Source organism: Neopelma chrysocephalum, unplaced genomic scaffold, assembly GCF_003984885.1.
Source record: "Neopelma chrysocephalum unplaced genomic scaffold, ASM398488v2 Primary Assembly neopelma1_26, whole genome shotgun sequence".
NCBI lineage: Eukaryota > Metazoa > Chordata > Aves > Passeriformes > Pipridae > Neopelma > Neopelma chrysocephalum.
The window spans coordinates 5,654,379-5,664,859 of NW_020897695.1; positions in this window are offsets into that span (position 1 = coordinate 5,654,379).

The following is a 10,481-nucleotide window of genomic DNA, read 5'->3' on the forward strand; positions in this document are numbered from 1 at the left end:
CACAAGTTCATTTCCTTTGGCTGGTTCCCCACTAGTCACCATAAAATATTTTTTTAAATTTTCAGTTGTCTTCATCATTTCTCAAGGGTTTTTTGGACTTTCATTGGACCCTAACAGAACCATTACTGTTCAGAGCTTATTCTCTATTCCTTTTAATTTTTAGCGCATGCAGTGTTCAGGGATCATTCAGAGTTAAAGGGATGGGTATAACTCTGTCACATCCAGTAACTGAATTCCAGGACATTGACACTGGTGACCTGACCATCTGACAGAACACGCTGACAAGTTCCTAGGTTATTGCAATATTACTTCATTACACCTCTGTCTCACTGCTTCCTTCTTCTTTGGTGTGCTACAAAGAGAACTATCACAATACAATACAATATTTAATCTCTTAGAAACCTATGTGCTCTGAATAATAGAATTTTTGCAATTTTGCTCTTTTGGCCTGCAGAAGAAAGGGTTCAGAGGTGGAAGGATGACTTCCAGTCTCAGAGGGCTAACCAATGTGTTCCTTTTCCCTGTGAAAGCTTTTATCTTCAGATGCATACCAGAAAAATAATCTCATCCTGGAATCAGAAGCAGACACGGGTAATGTTCACAATTATGATGCATGTCAGGTCATGTGCTGTCTAGTTGATTGGCACATCTCACAGCTGGCAGAGACCAGACTGTGTGAAATCGAGATGGGAGTTGTTGTCAGCACTTCTTCACTGCTGCATCTGCAGCAGCAGGTGCTTTACCACTAGGCACAGTTCTGATGGATACACTTTTTGTCTTACCTATTTGATCTTTCATGGTCAAAATAAATATTTCCACAATACTGCATAAATAGAGAAAAGAAAAACAGCATTTGTGTCCTATGTAGGAAATGGGGACAGGAGACATGAAGCAGCTTCTGTTTTACCCAGTACACAGCTGAGCTGTATAACACACTGCTCTCAGAAGCCAGTGCCCTCTTGCAGACCACAGGAAAGCAGCATTCCTCTCCAGGGTTGCTTCAGTCTGTCACATCCAGATTCTGCCTTTCCTACAGACTAGAGATAAAAATACAATTTAATGTTTGACACCTCTAGAGTTCCCCCAATACATTTTTTTCTAGATCAGCTTTAATAGCCACAGGACTACAGGATATGGAAATACATGACATGTCAGACACAAACCAGGAACCACTTCATTTTTAAAAACCAACAAACCACAAATAGAGTTGTTAATATTTTTTCTGTCTAGCTACAGTAAAATTAAAAAACACTACACATAGATACATGCTTCAAATCTGCCTCTGCTTTTTTTATTTCTGTCTCATAATTTTCAAGATGAATGCATTGGATCTTTCAGGATTTCATAACCCTGTATCTCTCAGAGGCATTCCCTCTATAGATATAGGGTTACATTCATCATGTGCAAGTTACTTGTTTCTTAAATAGTTGGTAGTTCATCTCCATTTTAGTCATTCATTGGCTCATGCTAATAAACCAAGCAATGACTCCTATCAGTAACCAGAATGCTAAAATTTGTTAAGACAATTGTTCTAACATGTTTTTTTAATCCCATGGGATACCTGTGTCATGAGTTTGGTATAATGGCAGAAAACATCATTCTAGGTCACTCCAGGCCTCAAAATACATCACAGGAATAAAAAGCTAGCTTTGCCAAAACCAAAGATGTAAAGCATATACTCTAGGCTTTATTTCTGAATACAAGGCTACATGTTTGTTTTCAGAACTCAAACTCAATATGCATTTCAGCACAGCTGCACACGCACAAAAACAAACAAACAAAAGTATTGATAATTCAAGTCTACATACCTAGAAACCCTCTTCACTTCTAGAAGAACTCTGTATAGGACTGATCCAAGAGACCTGAGATAAAAAGCCTGAATATCAAAAGCTGCAGCAGTTCAAGAGAATAATGTAACACCCTCTGAGATTTAGGTGCATCTGGCACTACAGTTCATTCTTTCACTCATACTTAAGCAGCAATATTAAATACTCATTCACACAGAAGGAAACATTTCCTAAAACATATTGTGTTTCCATCTACATTTACGTAATTTACGATAGAAAAGAAAAGAAAAAAGAAGATATGTGAAACACTGCACCTGATAAAGTCAAACGACTTCAAAGGATTTGGGAATATTTAAAAAATATTTTGGACAGTATAATATTGAGATTAGATGAACTTTAGATGAAAGTTTCAAAAATACTGTCCTGATTCTGTAAAATTTTTATCTTAAAAGATGATACTGATTTTAATACATCTTCCTCTGTGAACTGAAGAATTGAGCATATGCAGAGATTCAATAACACATAGCTAGAAGTATTACTTGTCCTGATAAGATGGAAGGTCACCAAATTGATCTACAAACACTGGAATCAAATTTAATGATGTTTCAGAGAATAGAACTTTCCCACAATGTATATCATAAATATATCTTCTAAATCACACAAGGCTGAAAATTTTAGATACAATAAATGTAAAGGGCCTAGTAAGGATATGATAAACCCAAGGCACATGAACTATTAGGTACTGTTCCCATTCTTTGGATCAGGTTAATATTTTCTGTATCTAAATATCAAATATAGAAAAGCCCAGTCTCAATCAAAGCTCAACTTACTTTATTTAATTTCTGTTCTTGGGTCTGTCAACAGGAAACTTGCCTCAGTAAAGACAAAGGAGGTTATATTCATACACAGCACATCTAACATAAAGCACACTTACTTAAAACTAGGGAATGCAATGTCTAAACTATGAACATTTCACTCCCAAAAGAGAATTAGTGATGTTGTGCTAGGTGTCTATGGGAAGACCTTCTCAGGGGTGGATTAGAAAGGAACTCTATGGAGAATTAGAAAACTGGCAGTTCACAAAGATATTTAGAGACTGCTAATAGTAAAATGCATAAATACTGCAGGGAGCAGAAGAACAAATTGCCACAGGTCTTCCTAATGAAGTGATGCTGACTTTTTTTTCCTATGACACAAATATGTCAAGTGTTTATCATGTAAGAATTTATATATCTTATAATAATTATGACCTACAATCAGCTGAAACACTGAAAACATGCTCCTTCCTTGGAAAAGTCTTTAGAGCCAATATCTAATACCTACTTCTAAAACAGATATAGATTTAATTCTGAAATGATAGAAAAGGGATTTGAACCAGAATTTGTCATTTTCTACGTAAGTATTTTAGGCAATAGGCTATCAACTAAAAGGGACATTCCATTTTTTAGACATATTTTAATTTGAAATTAAATTTAAAATAGTGGACCAAGCTACATTTGAGAGGCAGACACCTCTTTATTACTTGTTAGTAACGCTCCCAAGAGATCATGATAAATTGTTTTTCTCAAGGCTTTTTAAGCAGACATACTGACTGGATCTGAATCCTGACTGAGCTTAGATACAAGCCAGGTGCCAAGCTGCGTGCCTGCACCGTAAGTCCCTGATTTTGCCTGGTTTCCAGTGAAAACTCAGAAAGAATTTCAGAATTTTCAACTCAGCCCTGTAAGTGCTTATCCTTGCAAACAAGGGAACAGTCCCTCAACTTTCCCTGTTCCAACATTCACATGCCAGAAAAATGTAATAGACCATTCTGTGGTTTCAAAATCATGCTGAATACGGTCTTAGTGCCAGAAGTTTTTAAATAATTTCCTTCACTATTAGACATAACAGCGTGGTGGAAGTTAGAACTAAAACTTGCTTCCTTGATTAAATATTATCCCCTTGCCATTCTGAACTACAGCCTATAAAGAAAGCCCTGGAGTATATGCTTAAGCATGCATATAGTCCCATTACCTTCAGTGAGCATAATGAGAAAACCAAATGAGAATTTAGGCTTAAGTTATTATTTTAACATTGTTCAGAAGGACTGAACTATTAAATGTTTCTTTGGAGAGATACATTGAACACATTGTTTTCGATCACATATTTTTTTCAGCAGAGGAGAATTCTATCTAATTAATGGCAAATTGGGGGTTTTCACAGATATTGGAATTGCTCAAATGACACAGATTTATAGGAAGTTGTTGAGGGCCCAAGAAAGTTGAAATTAAAAAAAGAAACCTCATGTGTTGACGTATAAACATCACATTCAAGTTTTTATTATTAAAAATCCTCATTGTTATTTGGGAACATTTGAACAATTAAGAGGATGGATAAAAATCCTTGTAGCCTTAAATTTTTCATAGATTCAATAAGTAATACCCAGTAAACATTATTTAAAGTGTGGCTTCTTTTTTCATTCTAAGGAAAAAGAAAATCCCTTATCGATTTGCAAAGTCATATGGCATCACATGATCAATCCTCTACACCATCTCAGAAACACATGTATAACAAAACCTTTTCATTTAATTAGTAATAAATGTTATATATACCCGCAAAAAACTAATGAGACTTATACCAGTGAGATAATAGAAAAGCTTACATTTTTATGTTTTGATAGGTAACATTTTACTGGCTTGCTACTTATGAAATTATTGTACAGAATTTCATTCAGAAGTCCTACATTTGATCATACGCTAGCAATACAGCTCTCAAAAATGTAAGATTAAATGCATCTTCTTAAACCCTTTGGTTTTTTACTTATTGAAAAGACCATACAAGATCGAATTGAAAACTTACACTGTTATTCTTAGTCATTAGGAAATAACAAGATTCTGTTGCTGTCTGTTTTCAGATTTAGCTTCTTGTCTAAGGAAGCAAATTTTTGGTTTCCTCTGAAAAAAAATAAAGTTGATCATTTGCACTGCACATGTTATATTTAATAGCAAAATAGTTCTTTCTATGTTATACAGCTAGGTCTAGAAAAAATTCTGCTTTGTATTATGTAACTCCAGAACTCTCTTCAATCAAAACATTTTTCTTCTGTCTAAGTGGCAAACCTATGGGGATATGTTGTAACTACCCATAGAATGAATCAGTATTTCAACTTAAAGACAAATTTATTTGAATTATTGATATTGACAAAAGCAGCTGTTTAGAAGTAGGAAAAAAGTGTCTTAGAAATAATTTTAAACAAAATGGTTGTCATATTTAAATAGGATTCTTCTCCCCTCACCAGCTCACTTGAGCTTAGGAATCCTAGGCTGTTCATGCCAACTTTGCCTCAGTGACTCATTCTAACTAAGCTTTTGGATTTGGTGTTTGTGTTGTTTTTATGTTCCATGGTGCTGTGCCATTTTGAGAGCACAGATGGTATTTTTATTAATAAAATGGGATGTATAGAGTCATTCAATCATATAGAATCAGTGTCCCTCTGGTCTTATATAAAAACTTAAAAAGAACTGTTTAAAAAGTGGGGGTGGGTCAAGAAAGCAATTAAATTGAGTTAATCGACATGATTCTGGACTCAAAAGTGTTCACTTGGCTCCTAGTCCTGCTTTTAATGAAGTATTTGTTTGCACAATCCAACTGTGTAAGTGCTTGAAAGAAGGAAAAAAAAAAGACAGAAAGTATAAACACAGCTTTTAATGGACCCATTAACAAATAGATAAGTTGACATTTATCTTTGATATGTCAACTACAGTTGAATCTTATCACTACATTAACACGTTTCCCCATAAATTTCCCTTGAGCACATAAGGCTTTTTTTACTGCACTTGTTCTCTTAGGCCCAACCTGTCAGTAATTGTACCATTTCCAGCTGTAGAAATAGGAATTCCTACAGAAGAAGCTGTAAGAAAATTTTCTTACACCAAGAAAAAAAAGAAAATTTTCCCTCATCCTCTCATGTCTGCTGATCGGATGCCCTAATGTGATTGCAAAAACTGTTATCCTTGGACATCCCTATGGAAGGAACCAACTCCCTTCTTGGCCAAACAAACAAGTGTTTCATCTTTTCAGTTATGTGGTACAAATATACTCTACTTGTACTTTCTGCCATGTTCATGAAGAATGAAAACCTATATAAAGTAGTGTCCTTATAATATATATATTCATGTGCAATATGCAAAAGACACCCAGGAGTGCAAATTTTCTGCATTATCACAGTACCTCACAACTGTGGAGTTTTACCAGGCCTTTCAGTTCCCAGTCTTTCTCTACTTTACATGCCATGTCACTTGGGATTCCTGTGATAGCATCCTTGGAGAGCTGGTGATAAAATCTAGATAAAATTGATAATTTATAAATTCCCCTCTACTGTTCTTCATTTTCAGAAATCATGTACCCTTTTATTCCACTGAAGCACACACATTCATTGCAAAGAGGAAATGAGGCTACTTTCACACAGGGCTTGTCACATAATTTTTGGTTGCAAAGCTGACTTTTGCCTTTGTGCACCTTTTGCCTTCATGCACCTTTTGCCTTCAGGGACTTAAGCCAAACATAAATTTCAATATTAGCCATTCTTCCTAGGGATTATGCCCCAGAGCTAGGGATATTGCCATTGGTTCATGGTGTGTGTCAATCAAATCTTTAAAATTCCTGCACCGCAATCTTATTCATTGCAATAATGCAATGAATAATGCACTCTTCTGTGACCCAGACTGGAGCTCTGTATGCTTTTTGCCTAGTAATTGGTGTTCCCTTTTGCATCAGAGTACTGTTTACTTTCCACAGTTTAAGCATGGGAGTCACTTCCATGACTTCACAAATCCCAGTAATTTCTGCATTGGCTTAATACTGAGTCACCTAGGACTGTGTGTAGTCTAAGATTCCATTTCTTTATCGGGCATCCAAGAAACCCTGGCCTGAAAGTTGAGACATTTCCATGCAAAATCTTCCGTGGATACCACGTCAAAAACATTTGTGTAGTTGAGCAGCAAGTACAGACGCATTGATCTGAATAACAACTTGCTCAGCTCTTTTGGGATATTCCTAAAATGGGTAACCAGCCCTGGCTTAAATAAGGCTATACATTAATCTTTCTGTTTACAAGGTAGTTTCAATGAGCCTCAACTCACCTACCTTCACTCTTTCCCAATTTCTTCAAGCCAAAGTATGCTTTTTGACAAAGAGAAACCTCCTCTACGATGCACTGGCAGCGACAGAGAATTTTTTTATTGATAGATTTCGAGGAATCCCTCTCATTTCAAGTATTTATAGGTTTACATGAGGCCTATATGACATGAATGTATTTTAGAATATATTATACTGCACAGTGTAGTACAGGTGGTGTTCTGCAAAGATAATTTTGCTGCAGGATATGGAAGACATATATTGGACATGGCTTCATTCGATGTAAAACAAGTTTGGTAGCTTCCTACTTTTTACATATATTCTGTGCAGGTAGAGGAGCTACAGCTGAGCTGAGCTGGTGTCACATACATTAGCCAGGAGCAGTAAGGAATGTGAGACCCAGCCTAGCAGCACATAAGGCTGTATCAAGGCTGGAAGTGGTACAGCAGTGCTGTGCAAAGAGATTTTGTGCCAGTAAGTATGCTGGTAAAATCCCGCACTGTACATCTTTATCTTTTCAAACCCACATCAACTCAAGGAGATCTGCACCAGGCTCCAGTGCTCAGGGTTGCCGTGTCCTTACTGGGGAAAACAGAGATAATTTCATCTGTTCTCTCACTGATTGAAAAATAAAGTGGAAGAGGTCATCTACATGCGGTACAAAACATAGGACCAAAGCAAAATGGGTTGAGTAGAGAGATAAAAATGAAAATTATTTGTGCTAATGGAGAACAATCTGCAAGCACTGACTGTTTAATCAAAATAAAGAAACTAATCAAATGAAATAAATGTAAAAAGCAATTTTTAAAAAGTTTTCTATGAAAATCCAAATTTAGTCTATCATTTCCCAGTGGGTCTTCATTTACAAGTCAGATGTTTACTTTAGCTGGGTTGGTTTTTTACCCCATAATTATCATACTGGACTACATATTCTCTTCTTAACATACAATATCAGAGTACATCACTTAAGTACTTGGTAAGGCATGCTATGGATCTTCAAATAACATGGTAATGACAATTATAGCACTGAAAGTAAAGTAGTAATACTAAAATGTTACTTATTTCTATAAAAAATGCTCCACTTGCAACTGCACAAATTAATATAGAATTATCATTATTCAAAAATGTGCTGTTGGAATTCATACAGTCTGTGTGTACACACACATGCACAGAAGAATAATAATTAGAAATGTTGACATTTTTCTTACATTACCACATTTTAGTACTTATCCATTGATGCATTCTAAAAAATGAACATAATTTGTAAGAATCTCAGTGAAATGTTCTCATAGGCTTTTAAAATGAAATGTAGTCCATACCCTTTAGGTTATATACATATATATATATTCTCCTTTGAAAAGAAGTTCTATTACATCAGTTTTTACTTCTAAACAAGACTGATATGCTCACATAAATTACATGTTATTACTAGATGGTCTTAAACTTGTAGCATTTTTATTTCTATATTTAAGACAGCAAACAAGGTTCAGCTTTGTTAAACCAATTTTGACTACAGATTACTAATCTGCATTAGTTGAACTACTTCAAAGCTAATTTCAAAAGCAAAATCAAGTAATTGTTCCTCTTTAATTTTTTAATCTACAAAATCCTACTTTTGTTCTGATACAGAAAAGATAGGCCAGATTTATTTCTACTTCTATTTCACTGAGACCAACGGAAATTACATCACAGTCGAACCGAGCTCAGATTTATTGAATCTGTAACACAACATAACATCTATGCATACCTTAATGCGTACACTGAAAGCTGATTGTTCCACTTCTGTGCCAGATTATGGATCTGACCCTGAGGTAGTCATAAGAAAAAAAAACAAACAAACATTGGAATACATGACCTAATTTAAAGCAGAAAGCACATTGATTTCAGCCTCATGGCCCAAAGGCAAAAGTTTCAACACTGTTGCCAATGAAATCAGTGGCAAAAGTCCTGCTGGGTGCAATGTGAGTTGGTTGGTTATTGTATCAGGCTTTCATCAGAAAGATATTGAGCAAAATATCAGCCCTATCAGTGTTAGCGGGATTTTTGCCATCTGCCAAGTGAGGACCAAGACTGTATTCATTACATGGGCAAGACTAGAGCCAAGTAATTACTGTCTCTCTTTCTTCCTCGGTGGATTTTGCTGGCATTGAGTGCTACTGATATGTTTCAGAATTATTTTCTTACTCTTAAAAATTTTGCTATTTGTCAGTGTTACTACAACTAATTTTTACTTAATTTTTCTGTATTTATTTTTCTCTCTAATCCTTTTCTGGTCTCTTATAACACGACTTCTTTTCTCAACCTCTCTGATTCCAAATAGATTTTGAAGTCACACAGGGACCATGGATAGTTTTATAGTTCAGGGGATTTAAGAAACTGAATGACATTGTGAAAAACTCTGTATTTCATTATTCAGAGGATAACATCAAATTAGGACAATATTTAAAAATGTCAAAATAATGTTTTTGATTAGTTAAGGAGGTAGTCATTAACTGCTGCTATAAGCAATACTTATAATGCTCATCTGACCTGTTGGTCCTTCCTGTCCGTAGGTAACAGTAGTCTACTTCCTTAATATCTTGTTCATTTCTGCACCAGTGATAAAATTAGACCAAAACTATTTTCTAAGGATCCGTCAATAGGTTTTAGAGAAGAATAAAGATACAGTTGTAATATTGAAGCCGAACTTTGCTTCCCAAAAACTTATCAGTTTTTCCCTATCAGAATCCATGGTATCATGAAATGACTTGGTATAGATGAACACAAGGAAGACAAGAAAACAAAATATTATATAGTCATAGGAGATTGATCAAAGCTTAACATTTAATGATTCATTATTAATTCTGTAGCATGCTTATAATCTGTCTCTTGTTTTAAGAATCTGAGGGGGGAAAAAATAGACTTTTTTTTAAAGATAAATTACTTAAGGATTTCATGCTCCTGTAACTTCTTTTATACTGTTAAAATGACAAGTATGCTGTAAATTCCCCTCCACTCATTAATATGTGTCCTTTGATCAATGAGTTAAGTTTGTGTGTTTATGGCATTTTAACACATTACTCCGTTTAATACAGCATTATTTTAAAGAGCAAAGTGCCAGTAAGGGCCATTTCCTTTCATCTTCCTTCATTCATGTTGACATTGTCAGGAAGAATGGAAATTAAAAATCTAAATTTTTACAAGGATTTTAAATTTTTTTCTTAAAGATCACCATTCGCATAGAAGTTTCTCGTCATCTGAAGACCAAAAAACAAAGTCAGAAAGGTGCCATGATACCCTCTCAATTCTGGCTATGATGGAATTATAGTTTCATGACATTAGTAGATTTTTTTATTGTAATTCCAAATAAAAAATTTTAAATCACGTGAAAAGAGTATTTAAGCTGTGAGGATGAGCTGTACACTCATGTCATTACCTCACACCTCAGATATCTGTTTAAAGCAACAGAGTGCAGGATAGAATATAATCTGGTTAGGAGAGAGGAATTAGAGATGTCCAGTGAAGAAATGAGAACAAAAAGAAGTTTTGAATAACTTACCATCCACCAATATTCAAAACCTTTTTGTTTCACATCTAAGA